The sequence below is a fragment of the Macaca nemestrina genome, chromosome 2 (assembly GCF_043159975.1).
Source record: "Macaca nemestrina isolate mMacNem1 chromosome 2, mMacNem.hap1, whole genome shotgun sequence".
Taxonomy (NCBI): domain Eukaryota; kingdom Metazoa; phylum Chordata; class Mammalia; order Primates; family Cercopithecidae; genus Macaca; species Macaca nemestrina.
In genome coordinates this window covers 86183351-86210634 of record NC_092126.1, presented here as the reverse complement: position 1 = coordinate 86210634, position 27284 = coordinate 86183351, and the positions used below count along the sequence as shown (strand labels likewise).

Genomic DNA, 27284 nt, shown 5'->3' with positions numbered 1-27284 from the left:
TACATGATTTATAAAAATACATATTACAACTGAAATTTTCAAGTAACTCTTATTAACACAGTGCCAGGCCTACACTAGTAGCTCTCCAAATATGTGTTATTAATATGTTAATTAATATTGATTTTTAAAATTATTGTCTATTGTATCCAAGAATCCTACAGCAAAAAATAATTCTGTATTGTCAATTTTCATTCATATATGCTATAAAAATAATTACTTCTCATAATATTTTTGTTGTAAATAAAACCTCAAAAATTCCTAACAACCCCTGATAACAGCTTTATAAATAAGGCTCCTAATTATAATTTCCTCTTTAAAAATATGTATTTGATACACAAAAATATGCTATTATAGTACTTAACTACAAATTATTTAGGACTTGCCTATTACTTAAACATATTATAAGGACTCTCTTGAAGTAAGTCTGTGCATGGCTTATCATCATAGCATAAAATTATAAATATATTGACGGCAATAGTTTTATTTTGCATCTTTAAGTTTAACTAGACATTAATTTCCTTCAGATTATTTCAGAAATTATTTTAAAATGTGAACCCAGAAAAAACTTCCATGGTTTCTCATGATCTTGTTTTCTACAATGAAATAATATCTCATTGACCTGGAAGCCAACTATTTGTCAATCTCTGCTTACCATAACAAACTCAAGAACTAGAAAATTAGCATGTATAGCCTCTGATTAACCAAAGAAATGTCACTGAGTTTATGCATTAGTTAAAAGAAAGCTATCATTGTTTCCAAGCATATTTGCAATTAAATTCACATGTGTATGTGCATGCACACATACACGCACCTGAAAAACTTGGGGATTTGTTTAATCCCTAACAAAGTGGAAACAGGAAATGAGAATTGTTGGTGTAGCTAATTTTTTTTTTAAAAAGCATTGAAATTTATTTGTGCATTCATTAAATAAGTATATTTTAACTGAGTTTAGCAATGGGCTGAGCGTTAAGAAAATGATGAACAACAAAACAAATTACTGCTCTAAGATCATGTAATTTAATCTAGAGGAAGAGATGGGCTATGAGCTGAGCATTAAAAATAAAATACTCTCTTATTTCTTATTTCTTGTGTTAACAGAGTGTCTCCCACCACTGAGGCTAAAGATGCTAGATCTTTGCTCTTTCAGACTCTCTGCGACTGGAGAATGGGTACATGTATTAGCCAGTGAAATCTTAGTGGCGTCTGCTAGTGTCTTCTCAAAGGGTGTTTCTTCCTTAATGTAATGTGAAATAGTGAAAAATAAACATCTCCTAAGTGCAGACACAATACTTAGAAATGCTGCAGCTGCCTTGCAACCATAAGAAAAAAGCCAAGGGGATTACAGAGCACCAACATCCCTGAATTGCTAAATTAAACAACCCTAAAACTTCCCACATGCAACCTTCTTCTCAATAGAAAAATAAATCCTCATTTTTTAAGTCACTTGTATCTAGATGTTCAGTAACTTGTTACCAAAAGAATCATAACTCACTTGTAGATTAGAAAGTGGGTAATGAGGAACTGGAAACAGAGACTAGACTGCTCTTGGATGAGAAGGAGCCATTGACGATGGGAGAAGTAGCTGGATCTGGAGTTTGGGGAGGAGTTTGTGGGATTTTTTGTTTGTTTGGGTTTGGTTTGGTTTTTAAGAGAGAAAAGATTTTAGCATATTTAAATAATTATTGGCAGGATCGAATACAGAGGAGAAGATAAATGATACAGAAAAGAGAAGGATCATCTTTAGGGTGAGATACCTGAGAATGAAAGAAGGTGGTATGTCCAGCACCATATTGCTCCACAGGACACTAGTGATCCCTCCCTCTTTCTAAAAACACTGTATTCTGATGTCCGGCCTTCAGGATCATGTAGAAACAAAACAAAACAGAGCAAAAGAAAAAAATATTTTCTTCTTTTTGCACTCATGACATAAACACTAGTGATTTCCCTCCTCTCTCTCTCTCTGTTTCTTCTCACTCTCCAGTGCTTTCTCTACTTTTGCTGAAATTCCTAACACAACACTGAGGTGTACCCGGGGCCTCAGTCCTTACTCCTCTTCTACTTTCCATAGTTCTAAATCCCATCAATATCACAATGACATTCAAATGTACATCTCAGGCCTTAATTCATCTCTGTACTCTGGACTGTCTCCTTAATATGTCAATTTGGATTCTTCAAATCCTGAAATCTCAGAACTCCTGGTTCTGCAACAATTACTTATCACCCATCTCCCTAACTCCTATTACACACACCACACACATGCATGCAAAATACATGCTTCTTCTACTTCCAGGATTTCACTCTTGCATAAATGCCAATCTTGTCCACCTAGCTGCCTAAACCAAAGACCTGGAATTATCCTCGGTTCTTTTCTTTTTCATCATCTCCACCTCCTCTTATATTCAACCCATAAGATAGCCTTATTGCTTTATTTCATACATACTGAATCTCAGCTTTAGGTCAAGCCACTATTACCTCTCAGCAAGACTACTGTGAGATCATTCCTGTTTCTTCTGCTCTTGCTTGCCTATAAGAATTTAACCTTCGGGTAGCATCTAAAGTTGTCTTTTGTAAATATAGATAAGATCACCTCTCTTCCTTATTTAAAATCCTCAAAGGGCCTCCTATTACATGTAAAATAAAACTCAAATTCTTTAGCATGACCTCTAAAAATCTAAATGATCTGAACTTGTTTAACATTACAGTTGCATCGCTCCCCCAATTTCCCATATTTGTTTCACTCAAGTCACACTTGTCTTTATGCTCTGTGAACCTAGCCTCTGTGTATATAACTCCCTGCACTTATGTGGTTCAAAATCTGCACAACCACATGTATCAACCCTGATTCAGGGCGTTGAAACTTGCTGTCCTCTGTTCTTGGTACTATTCCCCCTAATTTTGGAATGGCCTGACTTCTCAATACAAATGTCATTTAATAATGATGAAAATTATGATGATAATAATGATAATGATGATGATAATGATAATGAAGCTGAGTGCCTAATGTCCTCCTCAACTCATTCACAACCCTTGTGTGTCTTTCTCTGTGCCTCAGGATATCCTTCATGAACACATCTAGATTCCCTTATGAATTCTGATTGGATGTTCTGATAGTAAGCAATGCTAGAAGATTAAAAAATGGGAAGAGATAGGTTACAGTATCAACCTCCCATGTTTCTTCCCTGCCAAGCAACTCTTCTTTCATGGATGAGCTTCTTTATCACCACAGCTCTTGTCAGGGAATCCATATCCAAGAGCAGCTAAATCATACAGAAAATAATCACCTTTATGGTAAGATTATGGAGACTGAAGGAAGAAGATCATATGCTGAGCTCCAAAATACACCAGTGATCATTTTACACAGCTACTGCTCCCACCAAGCTCTGGTAAACACTTTCATTCTTTCCTTTTGCCTCGTCAGGCTTACAGGTAGTAATGGCTTGGCTTTCTACTGTTACTATTTTACCTGAGTGATTTTCCACATACTGCTGGTTCCATTAGCTAATCCTACACATCTATAAATGGCCCCTTTATTAAACTCTCTTCATTTGAACTCTTGAATGAGCCAATTGGTCTTTGACAGATACTATAGCTATATTTATTGAATGCTTCCTGTAATCCAGGTGCTATTCTAAACACATTGCACATATTTAAATCACATTGACACTAATATGTAAATACTGACAGGGCTTCAATTTTACAAATGAGAAAACTAAGAAACAGAGAGTCTAAGTAACTTGCCTGACGTTACTCAGGCAATAAGTGGTAGAATCTGAACCTCAGTCCATGTTCTCAACATGCTATATTGCTTCCAAGAGGTATCATTCCTTGCCACTCTAGTTCATGCTGCCTTCTCCACATCCTCACCTCCTGTCTTGTCACTGCTTCATGTCACCTCTTTACTCTCTTCTTAGAGCTTATCAGTTTTAAAAATATCATTTATATTTATTTATGATGATGATAAATTATATATGTCACCATCACTGGGGCAAGTGTGCCCAAATATCTGGTTAAACATTATCGCTGGGTGTATCTGTGAGGGTGTTTCTAGAAGAGATTAGCATTTGAATTGATGTCTTAATAAAGCAGATGGCCCTCCCCAGTAAAGCAGATGGTTGTATACCATCCAATCACTTATGGGCCTAAATAGCACAAAAAGGTGGAGGAATGTTGAATTTGCTTTCTGCCTGATAGTATGAGCTAGGCCATCATTCTTTCTGCCCTCCCACCTGTACTGGAATCTATACCATTATCTCTGCAGTTCTCAGGCCTTCACACTACACTGGCTTTTCTGGGTCTCCCGCTTATAGACGACAGATTGTAGAACTTCTCAGCCTCCATAACAGTGTAAGCCAATAACATAAAATAAATCTTTATAAACATATATAATATATATATACACACACACACACATACACACCCATATATACACGCAGGCTAACCTTGTTTTATTGTGGTTTCCTTTATTATACTTTCCACATAGTGCATTTTTTATAAATTGAAAGTTTGTGGCAACCACGTATCAACCAAGTCTATCAGCACCATTTTTCCAACAGCATCTGCTCACTTCCTGTCTCTGTGCCACATTTTGGTAATTCTCAAAATATTTAAAATGTTTTGATTACTATTGTGTCTGCTAGGGTGATCAGTGATTGATATGGTTTGGATATTTTGTCCCCACTGAATCGCACATTGAAATGTAACCTCAAATGTTGGAGGTAGGCCTATTAGGAGGTGTTTGGGTCATGGGAGTGGATCCCTCACGAATGTATTGGTGTCTCCTCATGACAATGAGTCAGATGAGTCAGTTCTTGCTCTTTTTTTTTTTTTTTTTTTTGAGACGGAGTCTCGCTCTGTCGCCCAGGCTGGAGTTCAGCTCACTGCAAGCTCCGCCTCCCGGGTTTATGCCATTCTCCTGCCTCAGCCACCCGAGTAGCTGGGACTACAGGCGCCCACCACCTCGCCCGGCTAGTTTTTTATATTTTTTAGTAGAGACGGAGTTTCACCATTTTAGCCAGGATGGTCTCGATCTCCTGACCTCGTGATCCGCCCATCTCGGCCTCCCAAAGTGCTGGGATTACAGGCTTGAGCCACTGCGCCCGGCCCAGTTCTTGCTCTTTCACATGAGATTTCATGGTTTAAAAGGGTGTGGCGTCTACTCCCCTTGCTCCAGCTCTCACCATGTTAAGCCCTGGCTCTCCCTTCACCCTCTGCCATGTTTGTGAGATTCCTGAGGTTCACAGGCCAAAATAAAGCTCCCTTCTTTATAAATTATCCAGCCTCAGGTATTTATTAATCACAATGTGAATGGGCCAACACTGTGATCTTTGATGTTACTTTTGTAATTGTTTTGGAGTGCTGTGAACTGCAGCCATCTAAGATGGCAAACTTAATTCATAAATGTTGTGTATGTTCTGATTGCTCCATCAACTGGCCATTCTCAAGTCTCTCTCCTTCTGCTCCTGCCTCCCTAGTCCCTGAGACATAACAGTATTAAAGTTAGGCCAGTTAATAACCCTACAATGCCCTCTGACTGTTCAAGTGAAAGAATAGTCACACATCTCTCATTTTCAATCAAAAGTTGGAAATAAGCCTAAAAGTGTTACCTACTGAACACACAAATGATAAAAAAGCAAAATAATGTGTTATTGTTGATACAGAGAAAATTTTAGTAGTCTGGATAAAAGAACAAAACAGCTACAACATTCTCTCAAGCTAAGCCTAATCCAGAGCAAGACCCTAACTCTCTTCAATTCTATGAAGGCTGTTAGAGGTGAGGAAGCTACAGAAAAGAAGTTGGAAGCAAGGTTGATTCATCAGTCCAAGGAAATTGGTTCATCAGTTGAAGGAAAGAAGATATCTCCATAACATAAAAGTGCATGTAGAAAGTGCTGACGTAGAAGCTGCCACCAACTTATCCGAAAGATCCAGCTAAGATCACTGATGAAGGTGGCTACAGTAAGCCTGGCTTGTAGGCTTTCTTCTAAAGAAACATGATACCAGAAGATGATACCATCTAGGAATTTCATAGCTAGAAAGAACAAGTCAATGTCTGGCTTGCAGGCTTCAAAAGAAAGACTGACTCTCTCATTAAGGGCTAATGAAACTAGAGAATTAAGTTGAAACCAATGATCATTTATCCTTGTGGAAATCCTAGGACCCTTAAGAATTATGCTAAATCTACTCTGCCCGTGCTCTATAAATAGAATATCAAAGCATGGAGGACAGAACACCTGTTCACAGCAGGGATTACTGAATATTTTAAGCCCACTGTTAAGACTTACTGTTCTGGAATAAAATGTCTTTCAGAATATTACTGCTTATTGACAATACACCTAGTTACTCAAGAGCTCTGATGGAGATATGCAAGAGATTAATGTTTTCATGCCTGCTTACACAACATTCATTCTACAGTCAATGAATCAAGAGGCAATTTCAACTTTCAAGTCTTGTTATTTAAGAAATACATTTCATAAGGCTATAGACAGATTGATAATGATTACTCTGATGGATCTGGGCAGAGTAAATTGAAAACCTCCTGGAAAGGACTCAGCATTATAAACTCCAATAAGAGCATTCATGAGAGGAGATCAAAATATAAACATTAGCAGAAAAAAGTCAATTCTAACCCTCATGGATGACTTTGAGAGGTCAAGTCTTTAGTGGAGGAAGTAACTGCAGATCTGGTAAAAACAGCAAGAGAACTAGAATTAAAAGTAGAGCCTAAAGATATAAATGAATTGCTGCAATCTCGTGAACAAACTTGAATGAATGAGGAGTTCCTTCTTATGGAGAAGCAAAGAAAGTGGTTTTTGGAAATGGAATCTCCCAGAGAAGATGCTATGAACATTGTTCAAATGACAACAAATGATATAGAATATACATAAATGTAGGTGATAAAGTAGCAGCATAGTTTAAGAGGATTGATTCCAATTTTGAAAGTTCTACTGTGGGTAAAATCCAATCAAACTGACTTGCACACTATAAAGAAATCTTTCTTGAAAGGAAGGATCAATCAATGTGACTAACTTCATTGTTGTTTTCTTAAAAAAAAAAAAAACTACCAATCCCAATCCCAGCACTTTGGGAGGCCAACGCAGGAAGATCACTTGAGCCTAGCAGTTCAAGACCAGTTAGGCAACATAGCAAGATCCCATCTCTACAAAACACACACACATACACACACACACACAACAGTAGCCAGGTGTGTTGGCATACACCTGTTGTCCCAGTTACTTAGCAAGAACTGCTACAGCCTGGCAGGTGGAGGCTGCAATGAGCCATGACTGCACCAGTGCACCCCAGCCCATGCAAAAAGAAAATATGAGACCTTTTCTCATAAAATAAAATAAAATAAAATAAAATAAAATAAAATAAAATAAAAATTACCATAGCCACCCTAATCTTCAGCAACTACCACCCTGATCAGTCAGCAGCCATCACCATTAAGACAAGACCTTCCACCAGCAAAAAGATTAAGACTCACTGAAGTCTCCAATGATCATTAGTACTGTTTAGCAACAAAATATTTTTAATTAAGGTATGTACATTTTTAGACAAAATGTTATACACTTATTAATATACAGTGTCATGTAAACACAATTTATATATGCATTGGGAAACCAAAAAATGTCTATTACTCACTTTAGTGTGTTATTTAGTTTATTGTGATGGTCTGGAACTGAATATACAGTATTTCTGAGGTATCCCTGAATCTCCTATTGTACTATTAATCATCTATCTATCAAGTAATCTCTCTCTCTCTTATGGACTCTGTTTCTCTGGATAACATTGACTAATGCATTTAAACATGAGTTTATGTTCTGTCTCTACTGTGGAATGATAGGTACTAGAGGCCAGGAAAACAGACCTGTTCATATCAGTATCCACCGTGTACAAACGATACATACTGTAAGTATTCAACAAAACATGACTTACATGTCAACATAGCAATAAGAAAATTTGAATGTTAAAGCCGGCAAGAAAATTAGGCCACGGACCGTGGTTCACGCCTGTAATCCCAGCACTTTGGGAGGCCGAGGTGCCTGGATCACGAGGTCAGGAGATTGAGACCATCCTAGCCCACACTATGAAACCCCATCTCTACCAAAACAATACAAAAAATTAGCCAGGCGTGGTGGTGGGCGCCTGTAGTCCCAGCTACTCGGCAGGCTGAGGCAGGAGAATGGCGTGAACCCGGGAGGTGGAGCTTGCGGGGAGCCGAGATCGCACCACCGTACTCCAGCCTGGGCGACAGAGCGAGACTCTGGCTCAAAAAAAAAAAAAAAAAAAAGAAAAGAGAAGAAAAAAGAAAGAAAGAAAGAAAATTAATGGAATTTGCATGTGATAGCTTTCATTTTCTCTGTAAAGCAAAACCGGGTAATCTGCTCATAGTAAAGGCGCGGGTGGATAGATCAAATGTCTGTTAGAGGTGGAGAAGTTTTGAAATCCTCATTGCACAAATCGGGAAACTAAAGAAGAGGAATCGAACTGCCAGATTCTAAGGCTGGTCAGTGTGAACTGAAAGTGTTCCCAAACTTTCCTGTTCTCTGAGGTTCTAAAATAATGCTTGGCTTCCCTGATGCAAGCACAGACAAAACCCTATGAGGGTCAACAAGAATGCAGAATAAGGCTGCTGATATGTGGAAAACACAATGACTCCAAAGTTTTAGCAATCTGAAGCCATTTAATGTGGAAGAAAACTCCAACATATCTCAGTGGGCTCTAAAAGCATTACTCTATTAGTGCAGGCGGTACCAGTTGAGCTTACTGTATGGGAAGAGCAAAATGTTCAGGAATTGCAGTCAGTTCAGCCACGCACTAGCTATGAGATCATTGGCAAATTATCTAACCTCTCCAAGTCTCAGGTTTTGCTTCTATAAATTGAAACAGGTATAAAGAGTTTTGAGCCTGGATACTAATCTTTAATGAACTTAAGCTTTAATTAACCATACCTATGGAACAGGTCATTTTACTATAATACCAAATAAAACAAAAGACACCAATCGACAGGAAACCATAATAGATCTTCACACAAGTACTTGTTTTTTTTTTTTTTAATATATGTCCTTGCAAATTGCATTCTTGAAGCAGCAGAAAAAAACACCAAAGAAAATATTTTCTGTAATGTTAAAGGGCTACAAAATGTAATATATGTGTGTGAGTTTGTGTGTATGTGTATATATACATACACAACTATATACTGCAGTGTCTATCTATCACGTGTATATTTATATATACACACATATATACACATGTATATATACACACGTATGTATATATGTAGATAGACAGATAGATAAATAGGTAGATAGACAGATAGACACTGCAGTATATAGTTGCAAACATCCAGCCATTGAGGCCAGGAAATATAAAAAATAAACTAACATAGTAAGGGCATTTTCAAGTTTTAACTTTTTTGAGAAATGTTCCATTTTCTTCAAGGAACCAAATTAAATAAAGTAAAATAAAGAATATATATATATATTTGAAAGACTAAAATCCACACATTTGTGTTTAAATTAATAGTTGTAATTTTTAGCTTATAAATCAGCTATGCAGAAGTTGCCTTATCGAGACTGGGAGAAAAGATGGTAGAAGGTGGAATAAATGTATACCAGACCTGCCTGAAATCACACCCGTGCTCATTTCATTCAAGCAGAAGTCTAAATTTTATCTTCCATTTTATAGATATTAGAGCCTATTCATTTTGATGAGCAGCATTACCTGCTCTCCTTCTGTTACACAGATATGGAGCCACAGACATCTCTCGTTTTATCTAGGCATACAACATAATATCAAATATGAAATTGATTTTATAACAACCTTAGAAGAGCAGCCGTTACACTTTTTAAAAAGATGTTTAAGTCAGGATTTTATAAACAAGACTATAAGTCTAAATTCCTATAATCTTAGTATTGTATTCCAGTGATACTGCCTTTTTAGAAAGATGCCCAGTATATGTGATATTTTTCAAACTATATTTTTTAGAGATCTTTTCAAGTTAAAATTATATACAAATATCACAAAAAAATAGAGTGGAGCAAAAATTATGAGCAAATTAATACCGAAGTATTGATACAATCTTATGTTGCTTATTATCCAAGAATGTATGTTCACTGATCAGTTAAGTGAGCCATTTCTACAATGATATGCTGTCAATGAATAAGCATGAGTGGGTGTAAATTATCTATTTCAAAAGTGTATTACCCTGAAAAATATGATCCCTTCAAGTTCTTTACAGCATTACAATTTTCAATATTAATGGTTATGGGTTTAACTAGCACTATAGTCTTTCTACTAAGAAAATACAATGAAATTGTTCTCTAGAAAATAATTCCAGCTTAAGAATAATGTTTACACGTTTTTCTTACTAAAGCAACAAAAATTCATAAATTGCCAGAAAAAGTACACATTGTTGAAAATTGAAAATTAAATACGAAAAGTCTGAAAGTAAAGTTTAAAAATGTGCTATGTGCATCCTTATTGATACTGCACATACAATATATATGTTTATTTACTTCTTTTTCCATTCTCATTAAATGCTTTCAAAAATAGAAAATAATTTTCAGTAAAATCTCAAAGCAACAGAAATCATAATCGATAAAGTTATATAAAATGGCATTGGGAGTACAGTTTCAAAAATTAATAATTTAATCACAAAGAGCTTCAATTTATCCTTTTGTGACTATATATATAGTCATAGTATATATATACACACACACACACACACACACACATATATATATATATATAAAAGTAAAAATATAAAAATTGGGCATTCAATTTTTTTAAAAAACTTCTATTTTTTTAGAGACAGGGTCTTGTTCCATCACCCAGGCTAGAGTGCAGTGACATGATCATAGCTCACTGCAGCCTCCAATTCCTGGGTTCAAGTGATCCTCCCACCTCAGTCTTCCTAGTAGATGCGATTATAGCCACTAGGCACAATACCTGACTGGCATTTAATTTTAAATCTTGTGTTTCCACTTTAAAATATACAGCCATTTGCCTCCCCTGGAAAGATTGGTGCCGTAAGTGTTCTATTATAGACCCCAACTGGCTTCAAACCACTCTGTCATTTCCTCTAAACTGGTTGTTTAGCATCATATTATATTTAGTTAGCACTATAGGTTGCTGGCTTACTTAAAAGATACACGTAATATGTGTATGTGTGTATCTTACTTGTTAGACCAAGTCATACTATAATTAATCAGGCAAAAGTATAAATTTTGAAAGATTTATTACTACAACTAACAGCAGGCAAGTTATTAACATCCTTAAATTCAGAAACTCTAGGCTATATTGTTTGCCATGGTGTTTATTATCAAATCCTGCAAACCTCTGATTAATAGAATTAATCAAACACCTTTCAAAAGTTAGTTTTTTAATATTTTAATATAATCTTGAAAATAATTTTATAGTTGTTTCTAGTCTAATATTAAGACTCAATAATTACTGAAAGTATACAAGAAAACTAGTGTAAAATTTAAACCTTTCAATACAAACACCCCCATCCAGTCATTTAAATGCTAACAAAGTGAAGTTACAAAAATTAGCCTGTAGGAATCTCTTTTTCCTTGGAGAATATTACACACATTGAATGTTACACCTTATTTTTGGCTGGATTCAGGAACAAAGTGATCTGCTTTATTAAAAGGAGAGATGAAACCAATTTAACTGTATAATGAAAAACTTGTTTGATAGAAAATATGATTAGTAATTTTACATGAAAAATAAACATTTGATACATTTTAAATACAATGGAAATAACTCAATACTCTTTATACCCAAAAAAATCCCACTTACTTTTTTATAGCATTAAGATTTTCATATTTAGGCTGGGCGCGGTGGCTCACACCTGTAATCTTAGCAGTTGAGGAGGCCGAGGAGGGCGAATCACGAGGTCAGGAGATCGAGACCATCCTAGCTAACACAGTGAAACCCCGTCTCTACTAAAAATACAAAAAATTAGCCAGGCGTGGTGGCAGGTGCCTGTAGTCCCAGCTACTTGGGAGGCTGAGGCAGGAGAATGGTGTGAACCCCGGAGGTGGAGCTTGCAGTGAGCTGAGATCGCACCACCGTACTCCAGCCTGGGAGACAGCGAGACTCCGTCTCAAAAAAAAAAAAGAAAAAGAAAAAAGATTTTCATATTTAATGATTTTAAAATAAAAAATAAACAGGTAATGCACTCAATACAAATCATTGCACATTAAAAACCGGGTAACAGATTTAAGACCCCAAATGTTATTGGCATTTTTCCAACTTGCAAAGACACATTCATTACTCCAAATTTAAGTTAATTGCTGTTTATACATATTTTTACATAATTTGAGTGCAAATGTCATGGTTTTGAAGTTAAAAGGGCTAATATGCACCTACAATACAAATTTTTCAGGTTCATTTCAAAATACTAAAATTAGATTAATACAGAAGGCAACCAGGAATTTACATCATGACCTGGTGGTTTAACAGATTTAATATATACTTCAAATACAGGCATACCTTGTTTTATCACACTTCTCTTTATTGGGCTTTGCAGAGAATGTATTTTTCACACATTGGAAGTTTGTGGCAACTCTGCATTCGCCAAATCTATTGGTGTCATTTTCCCAACAGCATGTGCTCGTTTTGTGTGGCACTTCTCATGTATTTCAACTTTTTCATTATTACTACATCTATTACGTTGATCTGTGATCAGTGATCTTTGATGTTTCCATTGTGATTGTGCCCGGGTGTTGGAAACCCCATCCACAAAGATGGCAAACTTAACCAACAAATATGTGTGTTCTGACTGCTCCACTAACCATCCATTTCCCCATCTCTCTGTCTCTCCTCCTGCCTCCCTATTATCAGAGACATAACAATACTGAAACTAGGCCAATTAATAACCCTACAATGGCCTTTTACTGTTCAAGCAAAAGAAGAGTCACATATCTCTCACCTTTGATCAAAAATAGAAATACTTAAGTTTCGTGAGGAAGGGACGCCTAAAGCCAAAATAGGCCAAAAGCTAAGGCTCTTGTTTCAAATGGTTAGCTAAGTTGTGAATGCAAAGGAAAAGATCTTGAAGAAAATTAAAAGTGTGACTCCATTGAACACAAAAATGATAGGAAAGCAAAACAATGCATTATCGCTGATATGGAGAAAGTTTTAGTAGTCTGGATAAAAGATCAAACCACTTACAACATTCCATTAAGCTAAAGCATAACCCAGAGCAAGGCCCTAACTCTCTTCAATTCTGTGAAGGCTTAGAGAGGTTATGAGACTACACAAGGAAAGTTGGAAGCCAGCAGAGATTGGTTCATGAGGTTGAAGGAAAGAAGACATCTCCATACGTAAAAGTGCAAGGTGAAACAGAAAGTGCTGGTTGGTGTAGAAGCTGCACCAATTTATCCAGAAGATCATTGAGGAGGTAGCTACAGAAAGCAATAGATTTTCAATGTTGGTGAAACAGCCTTCTATTAGAAGAAGATATCATCTAAGACTTTCAGAGCTAGAGAGAAGTCAATGCCTGGCTTGCAGGCTTCAAAAGAAAGACTGCTCTTTTGTTAAGGGCTAATGCAACTAGAGACTTTATGCTGAAACCAGTGGTCATTTATCATTGTGAAAGTCCTAAGATCCTTATGAATTATGCTAAATCTACTCTGCCTGTGCACTATAAATAGAATAATAAAGCCTAGATGACAGCACTTCTGTTTATAGCATGGATTACTGAATATTTTAAGCCTACAGTTCAGACCTATCCTTTCAAAATATTACTGCTCATTGAAAATGCACCCAGTCACTCAAGAGCTCTAACGTAGATGTACAAAATTAATGTTGTTTTCATGCCTGCTCACACAACATTCATTCTGTAGCCCATAGATCAAGAGGGAATTTCAACTTTCAAGTCTTATTATTTAAGAAATACACTGTAAAGCTACTGCTACCATAGATAGTGATTTATCTAATGGATCTGGGCAAAGTAAATGGAAAACCTTCTCAAAAGGATTTACCATCCTAGGTGCCACTGAGAACATTTGTGATTCATGAGAGGAGATCAAAATATCAACATTAGCAAAAATAAGTTAATTCCAACCCTCATGGATGACTTTGAGTGGTTTAAGTCCTCAGTGGAGGAAGTAACTGCAGATTTGGTTATTTTACAAAACAAAAAAAAAGCAAAAACACTAGAATTAAAAATAGAGCCTAAAGATATGATTGAATTGCTGCAATGTCATGAACAAACTTGAATGGATGAGGAGTTGCTTCTTATGGATGTCAAAGGCATAAAATCTACATTGTTGAAATGACAAGAAAGGATTTAGTACATCACATAAACTTACTTGATAAAGCAACTAAGAGAGAGAATTGACTCTAATTTTGAAAGAAATTCTCCTGTGGGAAAAATCCTATCAAACTAACTTGCATGCCACATAGAAATCTTTCCTAAAAGGAAGAATAAACTGATGCAGCAAACTTAATTGCTGCCTTATTTGAAAAAGTTGCCAGAGTCACCCCAATTTTTAGCAACCACCATTCTGATCAATCAGTAGTCATAAACATCAAGGCAAGACCCTCCAGCAATAAAAAGATTAAGACTCACTGAAGGCTCAAATAACCACTAGGATTTTAGCTTTAAGTATTTTTAAATTCAGATACATATTTTTTTTAGATCCAATGGTATTGCATACTTAATTGACTACAGTATAGTGTAAACATAACTTTTATATGCACCAGAGAAACAAAAAATTTGTCTGACTCATTTTGCTGCAATATTTGCTTTATTTCAGTGATGTGGAACAAAAAACCTACAATATATCCAAGGTGTTCCTGTACCTTTTTTTTTTTGCAGGTGAATAAGCAATCCTTTTAACAAAAAGAAATAAACTTCAACTTTTTCAAAGATGTGAGATGAGCACATTTTTCCTTGTGTTCTACACCTTGGGACACATTTTATGGGAATAGAAGCATAAAGTATTTACTCAACCTCAAAATAATTCCTCTATATAGTTTCCTGCATATTTCTTATTTGGCTCCCATTCATCCCTTGGATTAAATTTCACAAGTTTATAACCATTTGTTAATATAATACTCAAACTCAACAATGAGTCTCAACAGGTTTAGAAAATCATTCTCCAGGCTTTAAACCAGTGTCTCTTAACAGGTGTTAAGAGAAAAACTAAAGAATGTGGTATGTGCTATGGGGGAAAAAATTCTTCCCTTGTGCAAATAAACTTGGTTGCCTAAGCATTAAATAGACTCCAACAAGCTCTTTTCTTTCCATAAATTTTTCTTAAATATGCTAATCCAGATTGCTAATATCCAAGAGAGGAATTTAATATGAGACATTTGTCAAGCTGTTTTGACCAAAGAAATCTTAGAAAGTGAATATCTCTAATAAATTGTGTCTCCACTGAATTGAATTTGGAAAATACTGAAATATTTCCCAGATAAGTCTATCTTTAAGGAACTTCAGAAGAAACAATCCTAAAAATGTCCACACAGTAACTATCGTTTTTACTTTTCTTGCTAACAGATAACACTGTTCCCTCTTCTTACATTCCGGGGAAAAAAAAGGAACATCCAGTACCCATTAACTCCCTGAAGGCAATTGTATCTTTATCTTTTCTGTCTACTGAATAATTCTAATTCCTTTAATCTTTCTTTAGAAGTCCCATTTTAAAACATGTGAGTGACTATTAGTGCTCCCTAAATCTTCCACAGTTTTTCTGTATTTTCTTAATAATTTCAGCTCTAAACTTTGAAAACAAAAGTGAAAAATTAAATAAAACTTTTTTCTCAGTGATTCATAATTATAAGTTATCAGTATTAGAATCATATTATTTTGAAAAATAGGAGCACTATATTGCATACTGTTTAGAAAAGACTGCATATTGAATCTGTGAGCCCAGAATGCAGGGAAGAAATTCTGGATCAAGTTGGCATGTCTTTTAACTTAGTTATTTCCTTCATTTCTGTCATTTTTTTCCTTATATAGTCTTAATAGGAAAGACAATATGCATAAGGCTCATTTTTTCACCTTATTTAAACTCTATTCCTATCTTAACCAGGAAATTGGGTTTCTGGTATAGAAACTTTATAACACAAAATATTTATGCATCTAGGATATAAGATTTTCTCCATCATAAAATGAAAAGGGTTTTGATTTGGAAATACAGTCCAAAGGGAAAAAAAAACAAAACAAAAAAACCGCCATTAAAGTGAAATTTATCTCAAAATAACCAAACCATCAAAGGCTTATTTCTATTTTCTTAAGAGAAAAATATATTCATGCCTATCTGCTATAAACCCCAAATGAATGAATCCTCCAGGACTAACTTCCCTTGATAATAAATCTGCAATGTTAAAAAAAAAATCCAAAATAACAAATTGTATAATCTTTGGGGACTTGGATACTTGAAAACTCAGTCTAAGGGCTGAAATGAAAGAAACAGACCAGTAAATTGCTAGTTTGATGGCAGAGGGGATGGTGACAGTGGTTAAAGGGTGACCGATAGCAGGGAAGGCAGGATCAGGAAGGCAAAGATAGCAGACCTTTGTCTGTAACACAGCACAGCACGTGTGTGTGTGTATGCATGAGTGTGTGTGTGTGTGCATGTGTGTGTTTGTGGATGGGGGTGGTGAAAGTAATGGCAGCAGCAGAGGCAAAGCCAAGAGTGATGGTGGCAGGAACAGCAATGAAAGAAACAGCACACGATGCACAATACTTGGCATGTTTGCAGTCTGGAGGCAAGATTTAAAGAAAATCAAAAGTTGGTACCCAAATGAGAGGAAATCAAGTCCACTAAGCTGAATGAAGAGGCAAGTCAGACAACCAGCTCCAAGACAAGTACCACAGAATACAACTGGGATTAGACACACTGTCATATCCATCAATGTTCAAGAGCAGGAGGAGCAAGGGGCTGCACACAGGAGTGCTGGATAAATTCCAATGCATGTTTTATTGCAGCTGCAACTGTCTTTTAATATTGTAGCTGAAAAAGCCTCATCTTTCTTCATTCAGTCTTAAAGGGCTTCTGGTCACAGTGCGTAATTAGGTCTTTACAGTAGACGACCGAGTCCTCTCAGAAAGCAGTAGTTATGGTCACAATAGACACATGTAGTGTTGGGGGTGATGGATAATACCAACAGCTGAAAATCTACCTGTGATAATTAAGAAACCAGGGGATAAAGAGCAGGAGGAAGCAACAGTCAAATTATTCCAAGTATAGGTACTTTCTAAACAGATCATGACTTGGGAATTTTCCTCAGGTTTCTCATCTTATTTCTATATCCAAAAATGGAATCTTGACAGTCCAGTATTTTATGTAGTGCTTCTTATTGCTAATGTCTGAGTCAGTCATGCAGGAATCAGAATCTACTTCGAGAAGTTTTAATAAGGATAACTTTAGATCTGGACAGCGTGAAGAAAAATAAAAAGGAACATTGCAGCACCCAGGGAATGGCAACAGAAAGAAGTTACGACTGGTCTAAGGACAAGAGAAAAATAGTGTTACTGGAGTACAATTAGAGCTAGAGACATAGAAAAGAGCCACCCAACCAGGGTCACAGTGATAAAAAGATGTAGTCACTGCTAGAAATCATGGCTTAGAGCAGGAAAGAATGGCGGGGATGGGGGTATAACCCAAACTTTCTCTCTTACACTCTGTTCTCCTACCATTGTCTTGCATTTGTTGGATTTTTAAAAGAAGCCAACTATCAAGGGGGCCTGGGTGGATGTAGCTTATAGAAGTCAAGGTTAGCTTCTCAAGGCATAGAACAAGACAGAGAAGAGCAGAACATGGATCTGGGTGGGTTGAGTTACAGATAATAACCTGTAGATATGTTATGGAATTAATGGGATACATAGTTAAACCATGCCTAAAATTAATGCTCTTGGTCACAAATATAGAGTCTTCCCTGTTTGACTTCCCTAATGTAATGTCCTCAAATCATAAGAGATGGGTCATGAGTGGTAGGAAATTCAGAGTTATTAAAACATGTTCCAGAACTCATGTGTGTGCCATGTATTATTTGCCAAAGAATGGAAGTCACTAACCAGAATAAACAAAATTGTGTGAGGTACAGCAGTCTTCTGAAATAATTTTAATATTGGGAAATATATTCTAGATGTTTCCTTCTTAGTATATTTGGATGGTGACAACGAAACATTGTTTTGCTTTTAACGCTGGTCATTTAAAACTGATTTCTTAATTTCTTAGCAAAGGTTAAATAATCATTTCTGTCTCTTCTTCAACAAGTGCTGAGTTCACTCGGTGTTTGATAAGTTCATTTAAAAATGGAGTTATAGACACGCTCTAATAACATGCATCATGTGTTGTTTGATTCTGTTCTTGCGGTTGTCGGTTAATCAGTTTGGTTTGGGACTTAGTTACAAAGAACAGAGCCTCAGTTTGGTATCAGTGGTTCTTTCTGACCCAAAAGTCATTATTTCTTCTTTATAATATTCTCTCATTAAAACTGATGTCAGCCTTCCTTGTTGACTAAACGCATGGTACGGACTTTTACTACATTTTTTTCTTTCTTGCTTGCTTTTTTTTGAGATGGAGTCTTGCTCTGTCACCCAGGCTGGAGTGCAGTGGCACAATCTCAGCTGACTGCAGCCTCTGCCTCCTAGGTTCAAGCAATTCTCCTGCCTCAGCCCCCTGAGTAGCTGCAACTACAGGCGTACACTGCCACACTTGGCTAATTTTGTATTTTTAGTAAAGATAAGGTTTCACTATGTTGGCTAGGATGGTCTTGATCTCCCAACCTTGTGATATGCCCCCACCTCAGCTTTCCAAAGTGCTGGGATTACAGGCGGGTGCCACCGCACCCAACCTACTACATGTTTTTTTCTAAAAATGACTTTATTGAACTGATTATAAATATCACAAAATAATGCTTCCATGAATGTAAGATTTTCATATGTGTGTGTATGTATATACCATCAAAGAATCAAACTTTATAACATAAAAACATTATATATTTAAAGTGAAAATAATAGCTGAAAAGGGTAAAGAAATTTTCAAAAATAAAACCAATTTTTCTATGGCAGGTTATGGGCGTAGAAGGAGAAAAAGTGTGAGAAACAGTAGCCACACTCAAAGCATGGTTAAAGGATTATACCAGCCTGTCAAAATTATACTGCATATTGTATGGATAAAAGTATTAAAATTGTTCAACAGAAAAATCATCGGAACAAAAGAGGTAAGTCATGACTATGGTGGATGGTCAGGAAACACAACTGCTGTTTTTCCATCAGAGCTTTTGTTGCTACTTTTCTAACACTTCAATGATTGAAAAGAAATCAAACTGCGAGAACTTACTGCCACTCCAGTGAGCCCTGGGGGATTTGTCACAAATTTGGAACTTGAGTGGCCTCAAGCTTCACAGGTCTGCTCCTCAGAAGTGACAGAAAGCAAAGAGAAAGCAGAGCATTAGTTACATGGAACTGAGCACCTACATATTTTCAAATGGTGGGTGAACTTCAGGCCACCTTTTAAGTTTTACATTAGACCAAATGACCAAAAAATTTCCTCTAAAGCATGTGCTCTTCTTAGGAGTTTCCAACAACAACCATTATTTTGTAGCTATTCACAGATAATTCTGAACCTACTCTTGCCTAATAGAAAGCTTCTTAAACACTGAAAATTGGATAAATAACTACAATATAGAGTGAATTTACAACTCCTTTTAGACTATTTTGTAGGGTGTCATTTTACTAAAAACCTCAGAAAGGATAGGAACTTTCAAGGAATTTAGCTCTTGATCCTAGAGAGCTGGTGAACATCAACAGCTTATTCTGATAGTAGATTGTAGAGAGTGCAATTGACTCCAGCGACATGGTGCCCTGTATTCCCTGAATAATGATATAATCACTAGGAAAAGGTGTGTTTACTCTTTGTCTGCACTTTAAACAAAAGTATACCACTTGAAGCATTTATTCAAATATTGTTTCACTCTAAATCAGTGTTTCTTAAGTGAGGCCCATGAATTGTAATCACCTGCAGTGTTTGATAAAAATGCAATTTCCTAGCCCCCATTACCAGGTAATTCATATGCATGTTAACATTTGAAAACCACTACTACAAAGAACTCATGTATTATATTAGGAATAAGAATATGAACATTAGAATCTACTTTGCTATACTGTTTGATACTCTTAAAGATTTTATGAAAAAAAGGAAAGTTAAAGAGAAAATAGTTTGAGTAATTTGAATATGTCTAAAAATTATCTAATATAAACTATAACACATAGCTTTAAATTTCTAATTCCCCACCCCTCCTGACCCCCACTTTCTAGTTAAGGATTTTGGATTAAAGTCGATTCTAGAATTCTGAATAATCGTGTATTTTCTACTTCCACAGTCTAGAAGAAAAGAATCTAAGCTTAAAAAGCAAGCAATATTTTGGCTGATTCTTAAATACTTTTAAAAGGGCCTCACTATTCTATATTTCAGCATTTTATGTAGTAAATCATAAATCTTAATACTAATTAATGAATTTTTAGGGACATTTTTATTTAAGCAACTTGTTTCCCATAAATTATATAACCTAAGCCAGGAGCTTCTCAACTACAAAGAAGTATCAGATCAAGAAAACTTCCATTATGCATAAAGTGATAGAACAACTGATGTTTTAGGAAGAGCTCGATTAAATACATATAAGGAGGGAGCAAAATGATCAAGAAATTGGTTGGTTATAAATTAAACACTCAAAGTACAAATAAAAACTTATCTATGTACCAGCAATAAAGGGAGAAAATAGAAAAAAAGAAAATAAATATGCACCATACAAGCAAAAATATAAAATAGCTAGAAATCTAAGAAAGCTAACAATGAAACTGTAAATTTTACTGAGGGACATGAAAGATCAGTCCCTCTTCTCTTTTCCTTCTTTTTCCTTACTGAACATTATTAAACTAAACTAACTGGGTAAGACAGAGGAAAGTAGGCATCTTAATGGGGGAGGGCTTGCATCCAAGATGGCCCAGAGAAAGGGATCAGAGCCTGAGCATGGTGAGGAGAGGTTTCAGACAGGGAGGGAACACTGTGGGGAGCTAGGGGATTCGCAGAATGAGGAGTCATCCAAACAGAGGCAAGTTCAGACATAGACTGCTCAATCCCAAACAGGATGAGGGCGTTCCTGCAGGAGGGCAGCCCAATAAGGAGCATCAGAGCCCAGGTGGGGTGAGGAGGATGTCTGTCAGAGGAAGGCACAGTGGCAGCAATGGGAGACTGGTTCAATACAGGGCAATTGGTCAAATAGGTAAATATCTTAAGAATAATAAAAGCCGTGTTTCTCATTAACATAAAAATGTTGCAAATATGAAAAGGGAGAAAACCCAAATAATTATGTGGTATTTGATTAGAATTTTAGGTAGTAGTGTGAACTCATTATTTTTAATAGAAAGATATAGAAATATAAAGAGATATAAATTGGATAAATATATATTTCCCAACTCTGTCCACTGAGAGAGCCTGTGAGGAGTGGTTCCCAAATAGTAATGAGGATACCCAGCACCCAAATATTGGCTTCAAATATCACTGTCCTCTAAAAGGAAATGAGACTTCTAAAAGATAACATAGGAAATAAGTCTAGAGGACTTTGGGTTTGGCATTAACTTTTATACACCACTCCAAAGACACAATCCACAAAAGAAATAATTGATAAGCTGTACTTGACTACAATAAAAAAATATGCAAAAGACACTACTAAGAGAATGAGAAGACAAGCCAAAGACTAGATGAAAATGTTTATTAAAGATATATCTGATAAAGGATTCATCCAAAATATACAAGGAACTCTTAAAACTCAACAGTAAGAAAATGAATAACCTGATTAAAACATTGGCCAAAGTCCTTAGCAAACACCTCACCAAAGAAGCTATACAGATGTAAATAAGCATAGAAAAAGATGCTCCACATCGTATGTCATTAGAGAAATGCAAATTAAAACACTAACGAGGTACTTCCACACAGCTATTAGAAAGGGCAAAATCCAGAATGCTGACAACACTAAATGCTGGCAAGGAGGTGGAACAAAAGGAACTCTCATTGACTACTAGCGAAAATACAAATGGCATAGCACCTTTGCAAGTCAGTTTTTTAATTTCTTACAAAAGTACTTACACTTGTACTGAATGATCCAGCCATCACACCCCTTGGTATTTCCACAAAGAAGCTGAAAACTTATGTTCATACAGAAACCTGCACACAGGTGTTTATACCAGTTTTATCTATCATTTCCAAAATTTAAAAGAACCCAAGATGTTCTTCAGTAGGTTAATGGATAAACTATCATGTATCCTGACAAAGGAATATTATTTAGCACTACAAAGAAATGAGCTATCAAGCCATGAAAAGACATGGAGGAAACTTACATGCTTATTACTAAGTGAAAGAATTCAATATAAAATTGTTATGCACCATATGATTTCAGATAAATGACATTTTTAAAAAGCCAAAACTATGGAAATGGTAAAAAGCTTGGTGGTTGCCAGGGGCTGGTAGGGAGGAAGATATAAATAGGTAGATCATAGAGCCCTAGAAGATTTGTAGAGCAGTGAAACTATTCTGCATGATACTATGATGGTGGGCATATATCATTATACATTTGTGGAATCCACACACTGTATTACACCAACACTGAATCCTAATGAAAATTTGGATTTTGGATGATAATTATGTGTCACTGTGGATTCACTGTTCATAAAAATGTATCACTCTGGTGTAAGATGCTGATAATAGAAGAGGATATGCAAGAATGAGGGCAGGGCATATATGGGAAATCTCTGCATCTTCCAATCAATTTTACTACAAATGTGAAATTGCTGTAAAAATTAAAGTATATATTATATATATGTATATATCTAAAAATCATGGCAAAAATTGATTACTGAATTTGAAAAATGCTCACAGATACTGATTTCATCATATTTCATACAAATAAAAAGTTATATAAGTACAAGAAAGATTTTGTACATTGTATATGTGTGCTAGATTTGATAGGAAAAGTACATGAATAAAAAGAAATTGTTTGCTCCATATTTGCCCAAAACCACTCTTATTCATAAAGAAACAAACCAAAATGTAGATTAAAAACAAAAAAAAGGGAACACAAGGATCCTTGGAGAAATGGCTGGTTCAACAGCTAGAGAAGGAAAAGCACAAGATGATCCAGGAACATCTTACTGGGCCAGAAGGCAAGAAAGTCCTCTCAGGATGATAGGGTTATGGTAAAAGTTCACGTGTTCTACCCTAACATGTTTCTACTAGTGAAATAGGGAAAATTTTAGCATGAAAGAATAAAATGAGAGTAATAAAAACTGTGACCCATTTAGTGAAAATAGAATGAATACATACTGATACAGTCAATTAACTAATTAAAAGTTAGCTGGGCATGATATATTACAAAGGGGAAAAGAATACTGTCTTCATCTGTTTGTATTGCTATCAGAAATATCTGAGGTTGGGTACTTTATAAAGAAAATATATTTGGCTCACAGTTCTCCAGGCTGTGCAAGAAGCATGGTATCAGCATCTGCTTCTGGTGCTGCCAGGAAGTTTCTGCTCATGATACAAAGCAAAGAGGAGCTGGTATGTAAAGATCACATGGTAGGAAGCAAGAGAGAGGAAAAGGAGATGCCAGACTCGTTTTAACAAGTAGATGGCAAAGGAACTAAGAGTGAGAACTCATTTAATCCCATGAGAATGGCACTAAACCATGAGGACATATCCCTCATAACCCAAATACTTTTCACTAGGTCACACCTCCTATATTGGAGATAAAGTTTTAACAAGAGTTTTAGAGCAGACAAATATCCAAATGATATCAGACACCTTTACAGGGGAGAAGGCTGGCAGATACCACCTTAATCAAGAGCCACCTGATAGGATGCAGTAAGATAATAGCTTCACTTCTGTGACATTTTTCCAAAACATGCATCTTATAAAAGTAATCATGAAGAAATATCAGACAATTCCAAACTTAGAGACTATAAAACAACAGTTCTATAATCCTTAAAAGTGTCGAGAGAGTGATATTATCAAAAGGGTGGAGTAAGAGCAATTTGGTTTTACTCTCCCTCATAGGAAACCAAAATCAATTATCTAGAGCCAAGATTATCACCAGAGATATCCCAGAACTAAAAACTGAGGCTATGATGACTCCAGGTATCACAGAGAAGTGAAAAACCACAAGCAGGAGGTAAGAGCAACAAAACTCTCTGGCCACAACACCCTTCCCCTGGCCAGGCACTATGCAGAAAGGTTCTACCAGATTCAGATTTTACCCTGGAAAAAGTGAGATGAAGGAAGACTGACAGTTGCGTCACCAGTTAGGTTTCTTCACAGGAAAAACATTTCTGCTTGAATCCACAGGAAGCATCACAAATGCCTGTAGGGTGAAGGCTTCTAAGGGAAACTAGAGGCATAAAGTAGAGGTGTGGCTAGTACCAGCCAGTGAACAAAACTCAGCAGCTATTCTTCATCTGTCAAAGGAGATGCCAAATCACCAAATCTGTTCAGCAGCAACATGCTTCAGGGGAGGTACTTCAGGGGCTCTCTGGGCATAACCCTTAGCCAGCTTTCCCACACAGCGGGGATATACACTTTAGGATTCCCCCACGCCCAATCTGGGACAGGCAGCACTCTCAAGTTATTTGTAAGAATTGTGGCAAATCTGATCAAGGGTGCCATCTAGTGCAGAAAAGGAGGCAGTGTTCTTGGGCTGAGGGTACTCAAAAATCAACCTGCACAGGACTTCTAGTCATACGTACTCTAGTAAGACCAAACCAAGGCAGACAGCAAAGACTGAAATAAATAACTAAACCTTGAACGCAAAGACATAGACATACATCCATAAGAAACAAAATCAAACAGGTAGCTATGACCTCCACGAGAAGACAAAAAGGGAGCCAATGTCTGACCCCAAGAATATGGTGATTTGTGACCTCTCAGATCAACTACTCAAAACAGTAGTTTTGAGTGAACTCCAAGATAACACAGTAAATCAGTGCAGAAATTTATTCAGATAAATTTGACAAAAATAATAAAATAATAAAAGATAAATCAAACAGAAATCCCGGAGCGGAGAAATACAATGGCTAGATAGAGAAATACATTAGAGGTTATTGCCAGCAAAACTGATTAAGCAAAAGAATCAGAGAGTATGAAGACAGGCTGTTTGAAAACACACAGTCAGAGGAGAGAAAAAAAGAATGAAAAAGAAAAAAGAATGTCTACATGATCTAGATAGCCTCAACAGAGCAAATCTAATAGTCATTGACCGCCAAGAGGGAGTTGAGAAATGGCAAGGTGTAGATAACTTATTTTAAAAATGATAACATAAAATATTGCAAACTTAGGGAAAGATTATCCAGATACTAAAAGATCAAAGATCACCAACCTGATTTAACCCAAATAAGACTACTCCAAAGCATATAATAATCAAATTTTCAAAGGCCAAAGACAAAAAGAGGATTGTAAAACCAGCAAAACAAAAGAAACAACATATAAAGGAGCTCTAATTAAAGACATTCCCAGACACACAAAAGCTAAGGAAATTCATGACCACCAGACTGAGCTTATAAGAAATGCTAAAGGGAGTTCTTCAATATGAAAGAAAAAAATGTTAATGTGCAAAACGAAAACATCTGGAAGTATAAAACAATGGAAAAGGCAAGTACAAATACAAATGCACAATACTCTAAACCTGTGACGTATCAACCACTCATACCTTTAGTATGAAGAGTAAAAGACAAATCTATCAAAAATAATTACATAATTTCTTAAGAGATAGGATGTATAAAAATATAAATTGAGACAAAAAAGGTCAAAATGTGGGGAGATGGAGTCATTTTTTTTCTTTTCTTTGAGTCAAAGTTAAGTTGTCATCAGTTTAAGTTGTTATAATCATAAAATATTTTGTAAGCCTTACGGTAATCATAAATCAAAAATAATACAGATATGTTAAAAATAAAAAGAAATTAAAACATACTACCAGAAAAAAATCACGTAGCCAAAACAAAGACAGTAGAAAAGAAAGAAAGGAAGAAAGAACTTACAATACAACCAGAAAATCAGAAACAAAACAGTAGTAGTAAGTCCTCACCTATCAATAATAATATTGAATGTAATAAACTAAATTATGCAACTGAAATAATAAGACCCAATCATATGCTGCCTACAGGAAACTCACTTCACCTATAAAAATAAACATAGAATAAAAGTGAAGGAGAAAAAAAAGATTCCATGCAAATGGAAACCATAAAAAAAGCAGTAGCTAAACTTATATCAGATAAAATAGACTCCAAGTCCAAAACTATCAAAAGAAGGTCATTAAATAATAATAATTGGGTCAGTATAACAGGAGGATATAGCAATTGTAAATATATATGTACTCTAACATTGGAGCACAAAAATATATAAAGCAAATATTAACAAATATAAAGAAAGAGACAGACTGTAACAGTAATAGTAGGAGACATTAATGCCCCTCTTTAAGCAATGAACAAGTCCTCCAGACAGAAACTCAACCAAAAAAAAGAAAATTAGAGTTTCTAGACCAAATAGACCTAACTGATATTTATAGAATATTTCAGCAAACTGCTGAAGAATACATATTATTTTCCTCAGCATATTGAACTTCTCCAGGATAGACCATATCTTAGGTCATAAAACAAGTCTGAACAAATTCAAAAGAGTAGAAATCATATCAAGTATCTTTTCTGAACACAATGGAATAAAACTAGAACTTAACAACAAAAGGAGATCTTGGAAATTGCACAGACACGTGAAAATTAAACAACATGGCCTTGAACAACCAGTGGATCAATGAATACTTTGCAAAGAAAATTTTGAAATTCCTTGAAACAAATTAAAATGGAAACAGTACATACCAAAACCTATGCAATATAGAAAAAGTAGTACTAAGAAAAAAGTTTACAGCAATAAATGTTTACAAAAAGACTTCCAAAACCCAACCTAACTAAGCACCTAAAGGAATTAGAAAAGCATGAACAAATAAAACTGAAAATTCATAGAAGGAAAAAGTAATACTAAAAATCAGAGCAAAAGTAAATGAAATTGAGATGAAAAAGAAAATAGAAAAATAATCAACAAAATAGAAAGCTGTTTTTTTGAGAAGATAAACAAAATGGATAAACCTTACTGTGACTAATTAAGAAAAAACAAAGATCCAAGTAATATCAGAGAAGAAAAAAGGAACATTACAACTGATACCACAGAAATATAATATTAGAGACTATTGTGAAGAACTATACACCAACAAATTAGAAA

The 27284-nt window shown here is 35.7% G+C and overlaps 1 protein-coding gene across 14 annotated transcripts in view; it reads right to left on the bottom strand.

Moving 5' to 3' along the window:
- LOC105490003 (neuroligin 1) overlaps positions 1 to 27284 on the bottom strand; it is a 926407-nt gene that overhangs the window by 845899 nt on the left and 53224 nt on the right. For 4 of the 14 annotated variants that reach the window (XM_011755195.3, XM_011755197.3, XM_011755192.3 and 1 more), the window contains one exon: positions 19311 to 19379. The exons of the other annotated variants lie outside the window; for them this stretch is intronic. The gene's annotated coding sequence lies outside the window, so the exon portion shown is untranslated. The remainder of the gene's footprint in view (positions 1 to 19310; positions 19380 to 27284) is intronic. 14 annotated transcript variants of the gene reach the window in all.